Here is a 22,795-nt window from a genome sequence, read left to right as displayed (position 1 = left end):
TGTGTTTGCAACAGGGCGTATTGTACTAGAAGAACGCTGCTGCCAGCAACAAAACTTATCTATTGATCGTCCCAGAAGGGCTTCGTGACGAAATTCTATTTGCCTGCCACGACGAACCTTCACCTGGCCACCTGGGCATCACCCGAACCCTCGTTACGGTACGCAATTCACACTACTTGTCGAAACTTGCCGCTTGCGTTAAGCAATACGCTCACGCCTGCTGCGAATGCCAGCGCCGAAAGTCCCCATCTGTTATTCCTGCGGGATTACTTAACCCTATACAGCACCCCAGAACAGCCTTCGATCAAGTCGACATGGACCTCCTGGGCCCGTTTCCCTTGTCGTCTTCGGGAAACAAGTGAATAATCATCGCTCCAGATTTAATCGCTACGCTGAAACGAAGGCTCTTCCCAAAGACACAGCTTCTGAAGTCGCTCAGTTTTCAGAGAGTGTTGTACACGCCATGGTACTCCATCCTGCGTCATCATAAACCGAGGAACAGCGTTTACGGCAAGGCCCCTTGAGCACGTTTTTCAGTCAAGTTTCACCAGGCATCGCAAGACAACAGCCCATCACCCACAGACAAACGGATTGACCGAAAGGCTGAACAAAACGATGACTGATATTCTGTCTATGTACATAGACGTGCAGCAAAAGACGTGGGATGAATTGCTGCCTTACGTAACATTCGCGTACAATACCGCTACGCAAGAAACCACATACTTCACCCCGTTTCGTCTTCTATGCGGTCGTGATTGCAGACGATGTTGGATACAATGTTCCCATGCGACATTGACAACATCGACAATCCTGACGAAGATGCTGAGTGTCTTGTGCAACGAACCGAGGAAGCATGCCAACTGGGCCGAGTGACATCAAGAAACAACAGGGCGTCGACACACGGCGCTACAACCGCCGCCACAGATGAGTCGATTACCAACTGGGTGAACAGGTGTTAGTATGGACCCCCTTGCGCCACAAAGGTCTTTCTGAAGAGCTGCTCAGTCGGGATTTCGGCCCTTACAAAGTGCTAAGACGAGTGAGCGACGTCAACTACGAGGTCCTTCCGGACGGAAGCCAATCACCGCGACGCCAACAGCCACGACCCGAGATTGTGCACGTGGTGCGGTTAAAACCATAACGCACATTGTGACATTCATGTTTTCATTGTGACATTGTGACATTCATGTTTGCCGTAAGCGCTTCGTTCAGCATCGAGGCGCTGCTCCTTCGGGAGGAGGGGCAATGTCACGCGCTTAATATCCCACCGAGAAAGAGGCAGGCGAAGACGCAGTAACCCTCGCGCCAGTGCCTTTGTTTTGGCTGTGCGGCGCCGACGCCTTTTGAGACTTGAGCCTTGTATCGCCGCCTCGCAAAAGTCGCCTTTGTCTTGAACGTTACATTTTTAACAGGGGGATACAACCCCGCTTCAGTCCGTTCATGTCACGAACCTTCCGACGTCGCAATAAGTTCCATTGACTCCGACAACTAGTCAATATGACTATCCTCAGGTTCCTCTTCTACATTTGCCCCATTCACCCGTGAACCGTTATATATATATATATATATATATATATATATATTGCGCTCTTTGCTTACGCATTCCACTTGGGCATTGCATTGCCGTGCGAAATTACGAGCAGCATTTGACGGCCTACGATCAGCGCAAAGATGCGTGCCATGATGTACAGAAATAGCGCCTCCGCTGCATAGGCTCCTTGATCCTAGCTCCGACGTGTTGGCAGCACAAGTTTACTGAAGAAAGCGAAAGACGGTGCTTTTTGTTTTCGTTAAGAAAACCATACATTTGATTCAAGGCATTGTTACCTTTTCCCGGCATTGTTACTTTTGCGCAATGACTGGTTCCCCATACGTAAAAGAGAGGCGTCCGTTTATTGCTAATCATAAAGGCGAACTACTCGGTGCCCCTAAAGCACTGCAACCAGCCTGTAAAAACACAGAAAAGTTAGAAAGCTGTTATCTCCTGGCGTTTCGCGTGCTTCTGGCGCATTTCATAACGCAAGACTGATTCAGGTGATGCCATTACGGTACATTCTCACCGTTGGTCCATATACATCAAATATCAGTTGTGAATTATCTCATACCCTGTTTCGTCACGCAGCCGCCCAGCCATTCTTCCTTCCCTCACATGACTACTGTGCGCGATCAACTGATTTCACTTCATTTTGTGTGTTTTGGCTGCGCAAGTGGAGATAACCATAGAGTTTCCTGCAATCTTACTAGAGGGAACTCTGGCGCTAGTGTCCATGGGTGCTGCAACGCATGACGCTTCAGCCAGTATGCGAATGATGGGTAGTACACAAATTTGTCTAAACTTCGTTCTTTCGGCTCCGTTTGGCTGCGCGTCGCCTGCATTCGCTTTGTCGCAAAACAAAGTTCAGCAAAAGTCAGCAGTTCCACTTCACCACTTTAAGTTTTTTAGGTTCACCAACTCAAACCTGATCACGAAGTTCACAACGGTCTATTCTTTTATCCGAAACCAACGCCAAAACACAGCAATAAACAAATCCACGTGTACGTTTGAAGCCGCAAGCACGAAGACTAGGCAAATTTGTGTACTACCCATCTATCCCATGGTAGCTGAACGATGGTAGCGCCAAGTTCCCCCTAAAGTTAATTTTAGGGAACTCTATGGAGATAACAGCGTGAAAGAGAGGGATTCGTTCATTGCCAATACTGAAGGCCAGCTGCTGCATCGCCCAGGTGCTCGTGCTTCTGTGACCTGGATGCCGCCTCGCTTTCCTCTTCTTAGTTACAGTCTAGTACGCTCCAGGTTTACGCCGTTGCGCGCTATTTTTCGCTGGTTGTTCAGGCACCCAGAGACAGCATATTGCCACCCGGACGAATTTAAAACATTGCACGGCCGTTCCGAGTATGCGGCAAGCAAGCCACTGAGACCGCCCCATTTTAGCAGCTCTGAAAGCAGTAGGCTGTTGTTTCTTTCGTTGTTGTATACTTTGTATCCAGGCAGTATAGCTACGGTGTTTATTTCTTGAAGTGCAATCACGCTAAGTAGTGCGTGGGCGTGATTCGCTTCTTTTGTAGCCGGGACAATTCTATTGCTATCTTGTAATATTGTTCCCTCGAACTCTGGACGAATTAGGCTGATTCATCTTGAATATGTTTGGCTTGACCGGTACCGGGGACAGCATTTGCAGTTTTAGCGCATATGTTGGCCTTGGAGGCCTCAGTGGCCGTCACCCGCTCTTCCAGACTGATAACCTGAGACGTTATTTGCTATAGTGTTACCTCTCAGACTATTCCACAAGAGGGCTGTGGGCGTAACTGATCTTAGAATAAAAATTAACTTTCTTAGTGTTACGTGCTAAAATGAAGATATTTCCATGGAGCAAGCGCAAGTGGAAAATTTTCCGCAATAATTGGTGACGCAAGGGCTTCCAAACGTACACACAAATTCATGTACACGGTGGTCTTTGCAATTCAACCCCATCTGAAACAGGCTTCTGTGGCTTAGAAGCAAACCGGTTTCCGGAATAAGTAGCTACAGCAAAGCCAATACCTTCCCATGGTATAATGCCAGGTATATTTGGAGGCGAGGTGCTATTTTACATTCTAATAAATATCTCATTCACGCTTTAAAATATTGGTATTGACGAGAGAACAATACACTCATTGCTTGACTTTAACAAAATATCAAATCATTCTTTTTTTATATTCCAGTTACGAGAACGTACGATACCCGTAGGGTAAGCTAACTTTCATTATGCTGAACTTACAATTTGGAAGTCCACATGGTATTTAGTGAGAACTGTATTACTGTATGTTTAATGCTGTAAAGTTATAGTGAAAACAAGATTTAACGAAAAACTCGCTGACTAGCTGTACTGTCAAACTCGAGCCCAATTTACAAAGGTTACCTTAGGTCATCACAAATATGGGCCTACACATATCTTCAAAATAAAAAACATTAGCATGCATTCTGAAATATCTGAAGTTGAATTTCGGAACCCCCATCCAGGCAAAATAGGAATTGTGCACGCTGAGCCCGCAGAAGGTCGGACGCTTCCATTCGTCAGACCGGGAGTTTTCGTGGCAAAAAACGAGGATATACGAATGAAAGCGGCATTACAGCACAATCTGGTCAGGAAGAATCAACTCATGTGAAATACACAAGCTAATTTTTATCTGTGATGGGCGGTGTCGATTAGTTTTTTTTTTTAACTGTGCACCTGCGCAAAGGCAAAAAGCGCCAATGAAACGCACTGCCGGCCTTTTATTTCTCCATACAGTGTGAAAATCCGGGCGGCCAAAGCGCGAAAAAACGGCAGCAGACCAAACATCACACTCGATCAAACTCAAACAAGAGGTCATGCACAAGTGGAAGTCACATGACTTCTCGCTTTCGGCGACAACCTTCGGTTGTGCAACTTCTTCAACCTATCTTCGCCATATATTCGTCATACGGTGTTTTACTTTCAACTACAACAACGGCAGCTTCTTCTGCGCGCTGTGCACAGTTTCACTATCACCTGCACAATCTGATCTGACGCTTGTATTGCAGAAGTGTGTATGTATTGTTTTTTTTTGCTTTCTGGTAAAATTAGATAGCCAGCACCACAACCACAACTGACGTTGCACCGGCATTACACCTGCAAAGGTTGCTTTAGAAACAAGCTAATAGACCTGGTCTGGCTCTGTGGTACAATATATCATTACCACGCAGAATTCTTGGGTTCGACTCCTACTGGGGCCCTAATTTTTCTTATTTGCATTCGTCGGGTCACTCTGCCGATGTCGACTTTTCTTCACGTTCTCGCATTCAAATTTGCAAAGACTGTTCTCGTCATTCCTGTGTAGATGTAAGCTGTCAATCATCTGTGGAGCATACCAGTACACTGGGGCCGTGGTAAACGGTTATGTGCCACGTGTGTCTTGAGGAAAGATTTTTGACGACGTACACGACAGGACGTTCACGTCATTCATGTCATGACCCGACAGTCATACTAGTCCAATCCTCTTACCCTCCCATGTGAATTTTCCTTCACACTAAGTTAAGGATACGATCATGAGAGCACCCAAACGTACGAGGCTAGATAGATAGATAGATAGATAGATAGATAGATAGATAGATAGATAGATAGATAGATAGATAGATAGATAGATAGATAGATAGATAGATAGATAGATAGATAGATAGATAGATAGATAGATAGATAGATAGATAGATAGATAGATAGATAGATAGATAGATAGATGTTGTGGGTATTGGGCATTCTGCGTTCCGCCCGTGGTTAAATGAAGAACGACAGGCGCTGCAAATCACAACAACCAACAATATATATAACGTTACGAGTCATACGGCATGGTCGGCCCAGGAACACGGTGGAGTGAGGAGAAGAGCATGATCGCTGGTAGCATCAATTGGCCAGCGGGGTTGGCAGCATCTGTGCTTCTTGGCAGCCAAGGAGCAGGCTGCCCCTTTTAAAGTACGCAGGTCAGCCACGCGCACCTCCACTACGCAGCAGGTGGCGCTATCTCTAGATAGACGGTTTTGCACACACACACATCCGCCCTTAGAAAACACACATCCGTAGGGACCTTAAACCAGGAAGACAAAAACAATACACATTTTCTTTCGCCACCAATAAAAGTATGTGCATCCCGCGCCGAGCAATAGGGCGAACAGATCATCGGTTTACCTTGGGAGGCTTGCGGATATATCATCATCCCCCAGAAATTGGTAGAGAACGGCACTGCGAAAACAAATAAAAGCACAGGTGAATGCAATGAGCGTCATCTTTCTCGACCTGTCTTCTCCTCATCGCCGAGGACGCAGGTTGTACCAATCCCTTGGCGCTGCCAGTTACTGGGTGGCTAAGCGCTGCTGAGGAATGTCTGGAAGCCCAGCAGCTGCATCTTGTCGTGCATAAATAGGGCCATATACTGGATCAGTCAAGCAATCTTTCAACATGACGAAAGCCTGCATTTCTTGGTGATTCTATAGAGTACCTTCCACCTGTTAGCTAGGGAAGCTGCAAAGCCTTTCGACGCGTCACTGAGCAGGTGTCCGCTTCAACCCCATGTCTCCAACCTGGAATGTTATTTTTGGCCGATGCTTGTCCTATTGTTACGCCTTTTTCACACGTGATAAGCTGAGGCACTGCGTTGCCTGTTGTGGCGCATCGGTCAACCTCTAGTTTAGGTCATCTGAAAACTTCGCACAAGACTTTCGGGTGGCATTCACTGATGTAAAAACATTCTCCTACGGAAACACTGATTCTTTGCGCTAGTCAAGTTGAACACAGGGGACACCTGACGAGCCACTCTCTGCCGTTGCAGTTTCAAACGCTGTATCTGCGAGTTTAAGATCCCTCTCTTCGTGACGCTCAATGGGAGAAACTCTACAAGCATAGATTTAGGATTCCCGTAATGTTGGCTTGTGGATTATACACACAAGTTGGCTCGTGACGAATTCCAGGGTGTCTTGTACAACCGCGGGAATCCCGTGCGAGGTGCTCAAGGATTTCAAATTTGCGCCTCTAAAGAAATAGCCTGAATCAGCGATCACCCTTTCGAATAACCCGAGCTGGTTTGTCCCTTTCCGAGACAGTCGGTGCTGTTCGGCGATGCAGTTCCTGCATCGTCTGGAGGCACTCAAGCATAGTTTCGTCCGGATGCTGCGTTCTCAATTGGACTCATGCTCGACTCGCATTTCATGCCCAGAGACCCAAAGTCCTCTCGAAAGCACTGTCGAAATTCTGACCTTGTGGTGCAACGTGAGTGTAGCCTCCACCATCGTCCTGCGGCATCCCGTAAAACCAATGGCGGAATTCAAGCCACTATGTGCGCTTCCCAGGCGCCAATAGTTGTGGCATAACGGTCTACTTCATTGATTTCATCACTCACTGATTTCTGGTTGACGTGCTCCGTTTAAAGCGTGGCTCGACTCGAGGTCGGCGCAGTGGTCACCTACTGACTTGGCTCCGCGGCCAGACTGCTCATTTGGTCCAAGACCGTGCTCCGCAACTCAGACACGTTGTGAAATATGTGCAGCTGGTGTGCCAGCGGCTACTCAACCTGCTCGAGCGAAGAATCCTGCTTGCTGCCGGTAGACAAGATTGTCCCAGACCGGAGCTGCTTTCCGTCTTCCTTCGCCGTGGGGAGAAAAATGCTGCGCAATAAAAAAAACACACGCACCAAACACTCCGGAACGCGCTGTACAGAAACTCTACAAACAAAACAAAAGACCGCACTTATATCCACCGTACTATTTTTGCAGGCGGGAGCAGAAACAGATAGGGCGCTGTGGGTGTTGGGCTCGCTACAGGACGTCTGTAGATAAAGAAAACACGGCGAAAGCTTCAAATCACAACAAACAACAATAATTTATTTACACTACAACTCATACGACATAGTCGGCCCAGGAACATGGTACAGCAAGGCGAACGCCATGATCGCGGGCAGCAGCAATCAGCCAGCGTGATTGGGAGCGTCTGTGCTTCTTGACAGCCGTGATCCATCTCCCCTGGAAAGCAAGCAGGAGGCCCTTTTTTAGCCGGCCGTTGGACCATGCGCGCCGCCACTTGGCAACTCGTAGCGTTTCATCGAGATAGTTGGTGTGCGTGGTTGCCAAAAGGTGAATATAGATTACAGATGTATCAAAGGCCTGTTCAAGTGTAGGCGTTCACTTATTTCATTTTGTATCACACTTCGCTTTTCACTTATTTCCTTTTCATCCTTTGGTAAACTGACAACTCAAATACACATTTATTTTCGTGCGTTTCGCAGCCGCCAGAGTATACAATGTGCACTTGTTTAAATTTGTATTAACATTCTATCTCACATCGCCCATAGATATTTTTTACGGAACAAAACGGATAATGTAAGTCGGCTACATGAAAAATGCGGCTGTCGCGTTGTGCAACTTCAAAGTCAAAGGAACTGCCGATATGTTTTGTGCAAGAAAACAAAAGCGCGTATGTTCGGTTTGTTCGAATTTTTATTGTACTGTAGTTGTCCGCTGCCGCGGTGCCCTTTAGCACTATCGCGCGAAATAAGAAAAAGGAAATATCCAGGATGCAACGGGGTTTGAACCTGGGCCACATGCGCGGAAGCCCAGTATTCTTCCACAAAGCCATGCCGATGCTTGAAACTGAGTTGCAAAAACACCATATAGGGGCTTCATGTAAAGAAGGAGCCATATGACCACGCATGTAACATAGCGCGAAGATCAAAATAACAACCAGGCGTCACACCACGCGAATTCTCTGACCAGGCGTTACACATTGCGAATTGCGCAACAAGTGGTTCGTTGAATGCTTGAAACCCATTACAAAGGGCGCAACAATAATTCTTCATTCTCATCAGGCACAGCATAAGTAGTGCACCTAATGTCTTACAGATGTGTAGCGGGTACCGTGGTACTGCGCAGAAGGATGAAAAAACGCCAGGCCTGCGCTGAAATCGCAGCACAGTCACAGCGAAAGCTGAAAGAGCAGCGTTTCTGGAGCCTGTTGTAAGCTCTCTTGGGGCTACTATATAAGTGCACTACAAAGGTACGCACTACGCCATAAATCACAATTTTTGTGAAGTTGGGAAGCACCTACTAAGCCATTATTCGTCATTCTGCGGAGAAGCGAGACGCCAGCTACACGTCTGTAAGGCATTATGTGCACTTTGTTGACGCGACGACTGATGACGATGAACAATTATGGCTGAGTCCTTGGTAATGGCTTGGAAGATTTAAACGGCCCGCCAGTTATGTAATTTGCATCGGGTGACGCCCGGTCGCCATTTCCCTCTCCCGTCATGCTGTATAACATACGTTGACGTGGGAGAGAGACGGGGGGGGGCGAAGAACTTTACTGAAACCACGAGGAAATGGATCATGCGATTATGGGCTTCTTTGGCAACCAATACAAGTGCACTTCCGAGTAACCCACTACGCTCTAAATCACTGTAACTTTACTGAGACCCCGAGGAAAGGAATCATGCGCTTACGGGCTTCCTTGGCAATCAATACAAGTGCACTTGCGAGGAACTCACTACGCTATAAATCATTGTAATTTTTGAGAAGTAGGGCAGCAGGCACTGTGCCATTTTTCGTCATTCTACGGAGTGCCGTGGTACCTGCTAAACGCATGTAAGGTATTATGCGCACTTTGTTGATGCTGTGCCTGATGACGACGAAGAATTATGGCAGAGCCCTTTGTAATGGGTTGGAAGCATTCAACAAGCTACTCGTAGCGCAATTCGCATTGTGTGACGCCTGGTTACAGAATTCGCGTTGTGCGACGCTTGGTGCTTATTTTACTCTTCTACCACACTACATTAGATGTTAATGTGGTTCCTTCTTGACATGAAGCCTGTATAGGACCTTTTTGGAAAGCAGTTTCAAGCACCGGCATGGCTCAGAGGTTGAATACTAGGCTCCCACGCAGAGGGCCCAGGTTCGAATCTCGTTCCATCCTGGAATTTTTTCTTATTTCGTTTTTTTTTTTTCTTATTTCGAGTGATACTGGTTACGGACACCGGCGGCGGCGGCGGCGACGGACAACTACGGCGCCAAAAACGGCCGGTGAAATGATCTCATAACAGCTTTCGCTGTAAAATGACCTAGAAGCTGCTTGCTTTCTTCATAAAAACATATGATGACTCATAGCGTAGTAGCTACCTCGCAAGTGCATCTGTATTAGTTTCCAAGGATTTAGTGCCCATAACGCCCCCATAATCCATTTCCTTAGGGAGTCACAAAAGTTATTCGCCCCGCTCTCTCTCTTTCTCACGTTAACATGTGTTTATAACGTGCTAGGAGAGTGCAATACAAACGTGCGTCACACAACGCGAATTACGCACCTAGTGGGCCGCTTAAAGCTTCCACTATATTACAAAGGGCTCAGCCATATTTCGTCATCGTCATCAGCCGCCGCATCAACGAAGTGCACATAATGCCTTACAGATGTGTAGCGGGTACCTCGATTCTCCGCAGAATAAAGAATGATGCCGTAGTCGGTGCTTCCGAACTTCAGAATATTAGCCCCAATATATTTTCCAAGAAGCTCTAGAAATGCCGCTCTTCTAGCTTTCGGTGTGACTGCTGCGCTTTTCGTGCAAACCTGGCGTTTTTTCATCTATTGTTTTCATGTTCTCACATTTTAGGGGCACACAACGCTAGCGTTCTTTCACAGTAATTTCACGCTACTTTGCAATTCCATGCAATTCCTTTGCCGCTAGCTCCTTTACATCATATGCGCCAAAGTAGTACATTTCTTTTCATCCCTTTGATACGGAGCGCAAAGAGCACAGTGGAGGTAAGGAGGCTGCCGAAAAATGTTGCTACTGTCCAAATATTATATTTTGTTATTAATAATTTGGCTACAGCGACATTTTATGCTGAATGATTTCTCGGTATTTGAAGCGTTGCTATCTCTTTGAACTTTTGTCTTATATGAGCTTCGTTTACAACACAGTTCCTGAAAAGACGTGGTTGTAGTTACCTCGTGGGGGCAACAGCACCTCAAACCTTTCAAGAGAAGTGCATGAGATCTTACTTCCTGTCCGAATCTGGGACTGAAATTAATCATCAAGTGAAGTATGTTGAAGAAGTGAGTATGCATTATATCTCTTTTGTGTGCACCTAACTGAAATAATTTTTGGGGAAAGCTCAAAGGTAATACATGAATGCCCCCAAAATATACGGGAACGTAAGACTGGCATCTGGCAATTTTATTGTTGCTCAGCAGCTACTGCTCAGGAAAGACAAAAAATTATAGGTTTACGTGTAATTCGTTGCTCAGTTCCCGCCTTAGTTACAAGAAGCGTAGTATGTTCGCCGCCTGAACATAAAGTAAAGAAAATGAGCAAAAACACACGCATATGAAGTAATGAAACCGACAGACAATAAACTAAGCCAAGGAAGGCATAGGGGATATTTATTTTGCAGTTTCTGAACTCTATTTTGCTGACTGTCGCTTAAATTGAAAGGAATTAAAGTGGACGAAAAATCCTTCCCGTCAGAGGAATCGAAACCCACAACCCTCGAAGGAGCACCCTCCATTGTAGCCCACGGGGTAGCACATCGGACACGTTATTCGAAGATTCTGGTTTGGATCACAGCGACAGAAAGGGTAATTTTACGATACTTGAGCTCTTGTCAATTTAAGTGAGAATCATTTGAATACAGTTAAGAAACGTCAAACAATGCCCCCTATTGCTTAATTGTCTGTCACTTTCTTAAGTTGTGTATAATAAAGAAAACGAGCTTCTGGGACAATTCTGCTACTTTCGTACCCACATTCAAAGTTTGACCTATGTGATCTCCATAGCAATGATACATGGTGGGGTAGTGAATAGTACCGAACACCAGTGGTGTTGCACCATTTGCAAGGAAAACGACTACGTTTATGTATCAAACGTTGATGCATGCACTTTTTCTTATAGTGCGGTGTTAACATCGTCAGACAAGTAAATGTAAAGATCGAGATGTTTTTATAAAGGCTGATATGTACATTACCAGCAGCTGCAATGGTGTAGAGGTAGAGCACAACTCTCACATGCCAGAGGCCAGTTCAAATCCCGGTGCAGCGCAATTCCCCAACAATTTTTATTGAATCGGCATGATGGTGAATTTGCATAAAGATGCCTGAGGTTTGGCCTCACAGGTGACCACAGACGGGTATGCACTCCCTAACCAGAGAAGAAATGATCAACCTGGTGTAATATTTGGCCCCTACCTCCCACAAGGATTCACCAATCAATCCTCGACCCTATTCACAAGCGGCTGGAAAGCAGCTGACCACAGCGGCAGTCAGACCTAGCACACAGCGGAGGGTGCTAATCATCGTTGGGCCCGGACAGGCCGCCATTAGAATCTGAACTTGGCAACGGTTAACGCTGAAATGTTATCTAGTGAGGCGGGTCTTGGAATGCTGTTAGAGGAAGCAGAGGGTGTTAAGTGGGTTGTTATAGGAATCAGTGACGTTAGGACGACTGATGAGACTATACACAGCTAAAGGCCGGGCACGTCCTATCCTTTCGTGGTTGATTTGATAGATGTGAACTGGACGGAATTCGCTTTCCATAAACACCTAGCTGGGAGCGTATATCAATTTTATATCATTAGCAAAATGCTGGCAAGTATAATAATTAGACCTAATAAGAAAAAGAAGATGAAAGTGGCAAAGGCCTATGCAGCTACATCCAGCCATGAAGCCCATTTAGCTGAAAGCTTGTATAAGGGCGTAGAATAAGCAATGAATAACGTAAAAACACACTATACTGTACAAAGGGGGGCTTTAATGCCAAGGCAGGCAACAAGCTCCGCATATAGAAATGCCAGAAGGGAAGTTATTACTGTGGTTCGCAAAACACAGTAATTTACGGATCTTGAATACCTTCTACCAAAACTGGCGAGTCGCAAGTGGACCTAAGGCGTGCTGAGGTTTTTCGGTAGGTGGACGATTGCTTGATTTTCTGTAGTGGTGAAGACTTGGAATCGGTGGTTACGTCAGTGAGCGAAAAATTTGAATTCAGCGGAGGAGGGCTTAACAATAACGAATTGCCTCAGCTTGGTGAAATACAATATTTATGCATTTCCCTAACGTTTCAGGCGAATTACGTTTGCTGGCAACATTCTCCTGGATCTTCTTAACCGCTGTTAAACTTCTCGTGTAAAATTATAGGATCGTAAAAAAAGGCGCAGTCATTTCATACCTTAAGTCTTTTCTAATTAAGAACAAAAAATGAGTGTCAGCTTCAACGTGCAGGTTACGCGTCTTGAAGATGTAGGTTATCCTCGCTTGGCAGTGGCCACTGTCGCTGAAGGCTTAAAGAAATCCATTTTGTTAAGTCCGAGTGGCCTCTACGGCGCATGCTCGCCACTTGTGTTCCCTTTCCTATACCGGGTATAAAACATGTGCGAATAAAGGCTGGGGGGCTTTTTTCCGTATGCTGAAAACCGGTTGCTGTTGTTACTCAGTAGATACCGCACACGATACATGGTGTCAGAACGTGAAGCCACGACCACAGTGCTTGTGCACGGTAACGAAGAAGCATGGACCTTGTGAAGCCACCGGAGCCGCTGCACTTCACCAGCGATATCAGCAAGTAGTGGAACCTTTTCAAACAAAAGTTCGAACTTTTCTTGACTGCCTCTGGGCCAGAGAAAAAGCCTAGACATGATGCCACGAAAATTGCCTTATTTCTAACTCTGGAAGGCGACGACGCCCTGGAAGTTTTCAACAATTTCACCTTCGGGGACGACGAGGGCCAAGAAACTTACGCAACTGTCATCGCCAAGTTTCACGCGTACTGTGCAGAACGCCTGAATGAAGTACACGAGCGCTACATGTTTTGGAAACGCATCCAAGCTCAAGGTGAGCCAGTCGAACAGTTTGTCAGAGAACTCAGAAAGATGTCTCGGTCCGGCAACTTTGGCACTATGGCAGAATCGTTCATTCGTGACCAAAAAGTATTTGGAACAAATTATGACAAAGTCAGACAAAAGCTGTTGCAAGATAATAAGTTGACCTTGGCTAAAGCGGATGAAGTCTGCAAGGCTGCGGAAATGTCTGCCGCGCAAAACGAGATTTGGTCACGAGAACAGAGACAGATTGATGCTGTCAAATGACGGGAGCAGCAGTGTGATCAACAGCCAGCAACATTCAAGTGTCGCAGGTGTGGACGCACACACGGTCCGCGAAGCTGCCTTGCATTTGGCAAAACATGCAGGAAATGTCAGGGGCAGAATCATTTCGCTGCCCGGTGCAAGGGGAGCAGGCAAGTCCAGGAAGAAAGGAGCACCGAGGATAGCGATTCGGAATTTGCCGTCTTGGACGTCGGTGTCAACAGCGTTGGAAGCGCGTGTGACGGTGACTGAGTGGTCAGAGCGCAAGTTGCGGGCAGGACACTAGAGTTCAAGGTTGACACAGGACCACAAGCCAACGTCGTGCCATTCTCTGCCTACAAGAAGCTGCAGCTAAGGATACCATTGACTAGAAGTAACTGTATCCTACGATCTTACAACGGAGGAGTCATCAAGCATCTTGGATTCATGACTACCACGGTGACCGTCGGAAGCAAGAAGGCAAAGATTGATTTCTCCGTCGTGAAGAAGGACCGGCAGGCCATACTGGGACTGCGAGCGAGCGAACTGCTTGAATTGTTCTCGCGCTCCGTTAATGATGTCGGAATAAGCAGCAGTGAGGAAGTAGTCCAGCAGTATCGACGCCTTTATTGTGGGACTGGATGTGTCAACCGCCCATACCGCATGGTTCTTCGAGAAGACGCTGTCCCAGTCGTCCAGACAGCCCGCCGTTTGCCCCTTGCCTTACGGGAGCCTCTGCGCGAAGAACTTGACCGCATGGTCAAAGCCAGCATTATAGCCAAGCAAAACCAGCCGACGGACTGGGTAAGTCCTCTGGTTATTATCAGAAAAAAGGACGGTAAACTAAGGCTATGCATGGACCCGAGAAATCTTAATCACTGTCTGAAGCGCAAGCATTACGAGATGCCGCGTCGAGAAGATATCCAGTCTGAATTAGCTGGAGCACGTTTTTTTACGCGCCTTGACGCCAACTCGGGGTTTCTCCAGATAGCCCTGCATGATGAAACATCAAGAATCTGTACGTTCGCGACTCCCTTCGGTCGTTACTGTTTCTTGAGGCTCCCCTTCGGCATAGCCTCCGCCCAAAAAGTGTTTCAAAAGTGTATCAGCGAAATAGTCGAGACGCTGCCAGGTGTGCGAGTATACGTCGATGACGTCATCGTGTGCGGTACCACAAGACAAGAGCACGATGAGAGGTTACGAGCGGTAATGGAAGCAGCACAGAAAGCTGGCCTAACGTTTAATGAAGACAAATGCATCATTGGCGAGAGCAAGATATTTTTCTTGGTAACGTTATTGCAGCAGACGGCACACACCCAAATCCTACCTTGGTCAGCTCTCTGCTAAGTATGCCACCACCCAAGGATAAGCAAGCAGTGCAGCGCATGCTCAGTGTCGTAAACTATTTGGCTAAGTTCCTACCATCAGTCACAGACCGAACGAAATTGCTTCGCGACTTGACAAAAAAATAGTATCTTTGAGTGGACGGAAACCCACGCTAAAGAATGGACAATGATTTGTGACAGTTTGAGCAAAGGTCCGGTGCTGGCGACTTTTGATCCTAAAAGGATTACGAAAATAACAGCAGATGCTTCGCAAAATGGACTAGGCTCTGCTCTCTGGCAACGTTATGATGATTAGTGGAAGCCAATTGCGTATGCCTCACGCGTCTTAACAGAAGCGCGATGAAGATACTCCCAGATAGAAAAAGAAGCTATGGCTGTTGGGTTCGGGTGCGAGAAGTTTCACGATTTTTTGTACGGACGTAACATTATCATCGAAACCGACCACCGACCATTAATAGCAATCTCTGAGAAGCCGGTCGGAGAACTGCCGCCCAGATTGCAGCGATTTTTTCTTGGCTTACTTAAATACAACTATAAGCTCCACTTTCTTCCAGGAAAATGCTTGGTGGTCGCCGACATGCTGTCTCGAGCTCCCGTGGGAAACACACAAGAAAACACCGATGATGACGTAGAAGTTCACGCGGTAAGTGTTCTTTCATCACTTGTCAGCGAAGCAACTTTGAAGCGGTTGACACAAGAAACTAGCAAGGATGACTACTTGAGTCAAGTCATTCATTGCTTGGAAAGCAACAGGCCAGTCTGTGGAACACTAAAACCATTCGAAAGTGAATTGGTTGTCGTGAGTGGTGTGTTGTTTAAGGAATGCAAAACAGTGATACCATCAAGCATGCGCCCCGAGTTACTTCGAATAATTCACGAAGGCCACTTAGGGGTAAATAAATGCAAATCTCGAGCGCGTAAGTTACTGTTCTGGCCTGGTCTGAATGCGGGCATTGAAGCACTCATCAGAAGATGACCAGTTTGTCAGAAGTATGCATACCGGCAGCAATGTGAACCACTCATTACCCACCCAGTGCCGGAACATGCATGGTACCGAGTAGGTGTTGATTTTTTTCACTGGGCCGAAAAATCGTACCTGTGCGTTTTTGATGCGTTATCCAACTTTGCAGAGGTGGAGCTTCTACAGGACACAAAAACGGCCACAGTTGTGACAAAGCTCAGCTCAGTCTTTGCACGGTACGGAATACCTATTGGGGTGTGCACGGATAATGCTCCGCACTTTGCGAGCCGTGAGTTTGCATTGTTTGCAAAAAAGTACTACTTTAAACACATTTCGTCCAGCCCGCGGTTTCCTCGCTCGAATGGTCTCGCAGAAAAAGGTGTTCAAATCGTGAAACGCATTTTTAAAAAGACGTCAGAGATGAAACATGATTTGTGGCTTGGATTGCTCGCTTACAGGACCAGTCCGCTAGAAGGCGGTCAGTCGCCTGGAGAGTTGCTTCAGGGCAGACGACTTCGGACAACTCTTCCAGACTTCAACGAATCTCCAAGACAGATGGTAAAGAAACATGAACAGTACCGACAGCCAAGATGGAGTCTTGCACCGCTACAGAGAGGCCAAGTTGTCAGGGTACGAGGAGACTCGTGGTCACCGAAAGCAAGGATTCTTAATGCGGCTGATCAACCCAGGTCGTGCCAGGTCGCCACCGAAGGCGGCAGTGTCTTGCGCCGCAACCGACAACACCTCAGGGCTGCGGCTGAACCTTTCAGCATTTCGCCTAGTATTGACGACATCCCCGATGACTTCCAAGAGGACGGGTGCCCTGTCCAGGCCCAGCCAAACGACGCAAGCGCACCTGACGCTACGCCATCGATGCGAGAACCAAGATCAGCGCGAAAGAAGGCAACCACGGCCGAGATATGACAACTTCCAGCAAGTTCCGTGAGTTCAAAACCTGCTGAATTGCGTGCGCAAACTTTCGATTGGTGTTTGGTGCTGTGCGTTATTTTGAGTGTACCTGTTTTTGGTCAAAACGATAAAGTGATTTAGTTTTCATTCCAAGAGAGGAAGATATATCGGGTAGATAAGCCGAAGCGGTGCTTGCCTGCAAATGGCCTCTACGGCGCATGCTCGCCAATTGTGTGCCCTTTCCTGTACCTGGTATAAAACATGTGCAATTAAAGGCTGGGGGGGGGGCTTTTTTCCGTATGCTGAAAACCGGTTGCTGTTGTTACGCAGTAGATACCACACCCGATACAAGCAGCGAGCTATTTATATACACCATTTGCTTCAGCGTACTTTCTTATTCACACAGCGAGATGGCGCGCTGGGCGCACTTTAAAGGTCGTCGCCCTGCTCCTGCGAACGCCGAGGCTCTTCACCCTATAGGGCGTGGTCGCCTTCGTTCGCTTCCCTTAAGGAAAGAAGAGGGCGGGTGGGGGGTGTAGCGGGGAGTTTTATGTATTGTGCTTTCCCCGCGATGTCCGCGCTGAAGTCACAGAGCGTACGAAGGTCACTTCTCTCGCTGCAGTGGCCGTGTTTGCGAAAGGAGCATGCTGTTCCAACAGAAATAAGTAACAAGTGCGAAATTTAGTTCGCGCTTGTCCTGTGTGTACCTGTTCGTTCGTTTCATGCGTCCTGCTTTATGTTTCAGCAGTGCGCTTCAAGTATCGAGCTGTGACGCATGATAGTTCGCGCTCGTCCTGTGTGCGTTCTTTTCGTGCATCCTTTGGGCTCGAGCGACGCGCTGGCTATTTCGAGCTGCTTTGAGTTCTTCGCGTTACATTCCATTTGTTGCTATCGCATTCATTGCTTCGCCGTTGCGGTGAAACTGTGGTTTTTTTTTTTTTTTTGAAAAAAACCTGATCATTCGCGTCCTCCCCGTAATCTTCACAGAATTATCTCAGGCAATCGTGAAGCGTCACGAACATTGCGGCACGGTTGTGCCCAGCGTTGCTAACAGCTTTTGTGCATTACACTAGAATACCAAAAAAAGAACAAGATTTTGCTGTGGCAATATTGTAGTTTGCTATAGCTAGCTTATAATTTTAGATTTCTAAGGGGCCTAAACGTGCATTTCTCGATTCCACGAAGTTCCTGCTTTAAAGGAATATTTCGATTGTGATAAACAGCTCATTTATATTCACTTTCCAATGTGACACACAAATTAGTAGCTGCGTCCTTTTTTGTCTTTTCACGTCTTCGGTCGACTCATTGTGGTAGACAGCGCGCTGTGTCAGTTTATATCAAAATTATTCACACCTACCACATTCTTCCTTTTGTGATTTTGGTGATATCTAAGTAAGTTTTGAAGAAAATTCAATTGTATCATGCAATACATATGGTAGACACAAATCATCCCCGCTAAAATAAAAGGGGGAATAAAATACAATCTAGAAGCCGTTATATGTACAAATGCTTGCTATAATCTATAAAATAGATACTATAAATAAAAAATGCTATCAGAGGCAAGGAAAGCAGGGATGCGTAAAAATCTGTAACATTGATGCTATGCAATGCATGTTCTACACAATGCGCAGATGCGAAATTATAGAAATACAGGAAGCCGTATCACCAATTCCTAAGGACATACATATCATACGTGAAATGAAATACACAATACGTGGTGTATTGATATCCACATGAATCTGCAGTTGTGGTATTGAAGGATGAAGGCCTCCGTCATGCAGAAAATTAATGAATATCCTTCGAGAACTAAAATGTTGGCATTCAAATGTGGCAGATTTAGCGGTGCAGATGGAGCTCCCGCTACTGGTGGTCTGGACGCTGCAGTCGCCGCCGCACCATTTCGACCATCACCCCTTAATAAAGTGGAGAGACCACGGCCCGGCCCCGTCGGTCACCATCATGTCCTCTCGCGTCTCTCTTTCGCACTCGCTGCACTGGTGCCCCGAAGAGCCCGCTGCCATGCTTCTGCGGCTCTTCCGGCCAGTCAAACCATTCGACCCGGTCTACAGCCCAGCCTGGTGCAAGCAGCTGGAGGCCATTATCATGCTGAATGGCGTCACCACACAAACGGTGATGCACGCCTTGCTACTCAACGCCATCCCAGTTGAACTGCTCCATCTTGCTGTCGCATCGACATCCAACCAACGGCCATACGACAACCTCTGCGCTGCGGTGCCAGCCTGCTACGGCGACGCGTACTACCCGCCTCGGTGGAGCGGCCGCAAGCAACCGGTTTCCCCTTCGTCTCGGCAAGCGGTACCCGCTAGCCCTCTGCCTTCACTCTATTAATGTGAGAGTTAGCTCATTACGATTGCTTCTGGCCGCAGAAGCATCCATGCCTCTACCAGACCAGCACCACAAAGCAGAAGACGCCCTGCTTTGACTAGCCTGACGAACGTGAGGTGTATTTCATCGAAGCCCTCGGCCGAAGATCCATCGCGTCGTGCCCATTATCTGCATGCCTTTCATGACCTAGACCGCTCGCGCCACCGCGGATACATCGATTACGACGACGGCTACATTGCCACCCGCCATAGAGCCTGACAAAGTCATCGTCTCGCACGCCAATTGAGCTAGAAGCACTACTCTTCCATCGACCTCAATGCTCTGCGTGTCTTTCCAGGAGCGACCAACATCGCCTTCAAACTCTTGTGCAGCTGAAGCTCGTGCACCGAGGCAACTACGGCTGAACATCAGAGACGCTGCAACTACGACTGAAGCGCGTGAGGACGACATGCCTGGTTCGGAGTTTTTTTTTAAGTTAGCAACGACAATGCTCAGTAGTGTCAGTATCAATGAAGTTACAGCACCTGCCGCTAAAGGGGACGATGAGGCGATGTGAAGCCCGAGCACTTGCACAATCGCGTTCCGTTGGCGTTCGCTGGGCATGCTACCGGCCTCGGCCATGCTTCCGACCTCGCGTCGTGGAACGCGAAGAGGAATGCTGCGCGCGTCGTGTCTTCCCTCTATACTGGCCGATAATTCTCACAGGGAGAGCGTGGAGCGCAGTCGACAGGCACGCGAGAGGGGGGCAGCGTAGGAGAAGATAGAGAGGAGGAGGGGATGCGCATGCTCTGGCGCTCATCGCGGCATTGCGCAGAATTTCGGCATGTCGAGCCCGCGTTTCAGATGAGGAGTGGAGAGGGTGAGGAGAGAGCGTGAGTAGAGAATGACAAAGGGGAGAGGGAAAGTGGAGAGGAGGATGGTAAGATTGGGAGAGGAGAGGGGGAGGGGGCATGGAGAGAGGGTGTGTGGTGAGGGTTTGCGCATGCGCAGTATAACATGCTTCGCATCTAATATAAAGTATGAATGCTGATGATTCCATTGTTTTTCTTGGCAGTTGGAAACTGGAAGTCCGACGAAGCACAGGTCAACCAAGAGGTAAGTTTTTTGGCCGACATACGATGTAATGTTAATGTAGTCGGAACTTAGAGAAAAAGTATGTGAACTGGTCTTGAGTTCACGCATATGGAAATGAAAGGCTTCTCTTGACATGGCTAATGCTTCTTCTTTGCCCCGCTCTTGAGTGGTGGTCATGGAGCTGTAGCGGCTGACTTCCAGTAGGGATTGCTGCGGTCATATTTGAGTTCATTTATTAGCAATTTTTCATTGGATCTCCTGTATATGAGCTAGATTTCCTTGCGTCCAACAAGCTACATTTTAAATGTTTTGCGGCTTGCATTCAACTGTTGGCCCAGCCTCAAAATGAGTTCTAATTTCTATCAGACCAGAATCTCATCTGATTCATACAGATATTAATTTTAGACTTAAATTCGATCTTGACATTAGCCGCTATAGTAACTTATTGTCGTTACCAAGAAGTAAAATGATAAATTCTTAGTGAACCCAGTAAGCTGCAACGAGCGCTTTTTTATTGTGCCAATCGTTCAGCATCCTGAATGTCGGGACGTTGCAGTCAGCGCTAAAGTCACACATCAAGTACATAAAGCTTCCACGCACTCAAACACTTTCATTGATGATATACAAACACGACCATCGCACCAGCGTAGCATTCACGCAGTTTCAAAAAGGTCGGCTAAAATTTCAGTGGCACTCAACTATCTTCCTTTCACAAAGTTGCTCGATTTTGCTTCAGGAACTTCGAATGGTGATATGCGAGTGAGTATTATCTGCAGCTAATATTTCTCTACGTATTTCACTTTTTAAGGGACATTATAAAGAGCACCCCAACTACGTAGACGTTGGCGCATTAGTCAACGTACTACATACAATACCACCGATGTTATAAAACTAGCAAAACTGAGCACACTGACACTTGTATTAGACAACTACAGCGCTTCAATCCAACGTAATATTTCATGCAATCAGATGGCAAGAAATTCATAGAATTATAGCTGTGGAATTCTGACACGAGTAAGAGAGAAGATATAATAATATGTTACAAAAAGGCTAGGTTGAGCTAGTAACATTTATCTTGTACTCTCCCAGACAGAAGAGAAGCAGACAGAAGCAGTAATAAGGGTGCTGCATAAGTACTGAGGAGGAATAGCTTTAAGGATATTTACATGTTTGCTATTATAGGACGCGCTAAAATTATTGAAGAAAATTGCACTGATGAAAATTTTTCACGGCAGTACTCACAACGTTTTTCGTTGATATCGAATGCATTCGATATCAATCATGGTCAGGTAACATTCGTCCACTTGCAACCCGTTAACAAAAAGCTGAGTGCTTGTTTTCACAGTCGCATGGCGAATAGGTGATTGCATGCTCAGGTCATGGTTGGCATGTTCGCTCAAGCGTCGACTCAGACTGTTTCAGACTAACTCGTGAGGGTGAGCGCACTGCAAAAGCAGGTGAGGTGCCTCCGATCCTGGAGGCAATTCAAAACCACGTTGGGTGCGCTGACGTCTAAGTTTTCGGAGGGTGGCAGGGCAGGTCAATACATCGACTGAGAAGAGGAAGAAGGATGAGATGGATTTCGCCTTCGAGTCGTCTTAAATGAATGCATAAGGTACCCCGTGAGTTTTAATTACTCTCTTTGGGTAACAAAAACCGGCTTGAGCGGAATATATGTTTGTTTGAGTGTGAGGGACACCGAGTAAATAAAATTTAATGAGAACACGCCTGAGAGAGCGGCAGCTAAACCTTTTGAGTGAGTAGTATAAGCCAGTCCTGCTGATTCAAGCTACTAGGAATGAACGCATTACGGAAAACATCAGGTTGCCAACTGTTATTATGTTTATCAGTCTATAACCTTACAGGGTGTTCCGCACATGCAAGTGCAGAAGCTGACGCTGAATTATTTAACATATTGTGACGACGGAACGCGTTTTTACAGGATGGCGAATGAGTGCGAAGGTAAAGCCCATAGCGAAAAACAGTTCACGGATACGCTCGCAGGCCAGTCCACCGCGTCCTCGTCGTTTAACCACATCTTTCACTTCCCCGGCCGCGGGCGATGCCCACTGGACCAGTCAGCTGGAAGGTTGACGATGATAAGGTTTAAGGCGCGCGACGTGTGTTAGCTGTGTCTTCCTAGAGCGGTGCTCATCGCCTGTGATGCTGGAGATGACGTACAGAACGTCACTGAGGCAGTCGATGATAACAAATGGACCGCAATAGCGGGCCAAGAACTTTTGGCACAAACCACATTTTCGGGCTGGTGTCCACAACCAAACAAGGTCACGTTTTCTATACCAGAGTGATGCGACGGGCTTCTTCAGCGGGGCATAAAAACCCGGCAACCGATATTTCCACATCCAGCGTATAAGGCAGAATAGTGTGGAGACAGCTGCGAGGAGAGCAAGCGTGCCGCATAAAAAAGGGAGAGTATTTTGTCGTCTCGGGCTTCGCGGTATTGTGTGCGTATGTGATGTAGGTGACGTCTTCCTAGTATTTGTGCTTGGCATCTGCATAAATTCATAGCGTGTTACTTTCTTGTTCGTACGCTCTACGAGGCCATTGGTCTGT

The 22,795-nt window shown here is 46.9% G+C and overlaps 1 long non-coding RNA gene across 1 annotated transcript in view; it reads left to right on the top strand.

Annotated features, from left to right (window-relative positions):
- Positions 1–10,582, top strand: part of LOC119400766 (uncharacterized) — a 43,631-nt gene extending 33,049 nt beyond the window's left edge. Inside the window, exons 4-5 of the long non-coding RNA XR_005185214.2 lie at positions 3,703–3,728; positions 10,452–10,582. This is a non-coding gene — a long non-coding RNA (uncharacterized LOC119400766). The remainder of the gene's footprint in view (positions 1–3,702; positions 3,729–10,451) is intronic.
- Positions 10,583–22,795: the final 12,213 nt, after the last annotated feature.

Source organism: Rhipicephalus sanguineus, chromosome 7, assembly GCF_013339695.2.
Source record: "Rhipicephalus sanguineus isolate Rsan-2018 chromosome 7, BIME_Rsan_1.4, whole genome shotgun sequence".
NCBI classification, from domain to species: Eukaryota; Metazoa; Arthropoda; class Arachnida; order Ixodida; family Ixodidae; genus Rhipicephalus; species Rhipicephalus sanguineus.
The sequence above is the reverse complement of the archived record's forward strand: the minus strand, read 5'-3'. Positions and strand labels throughout refer to the sequence as shown.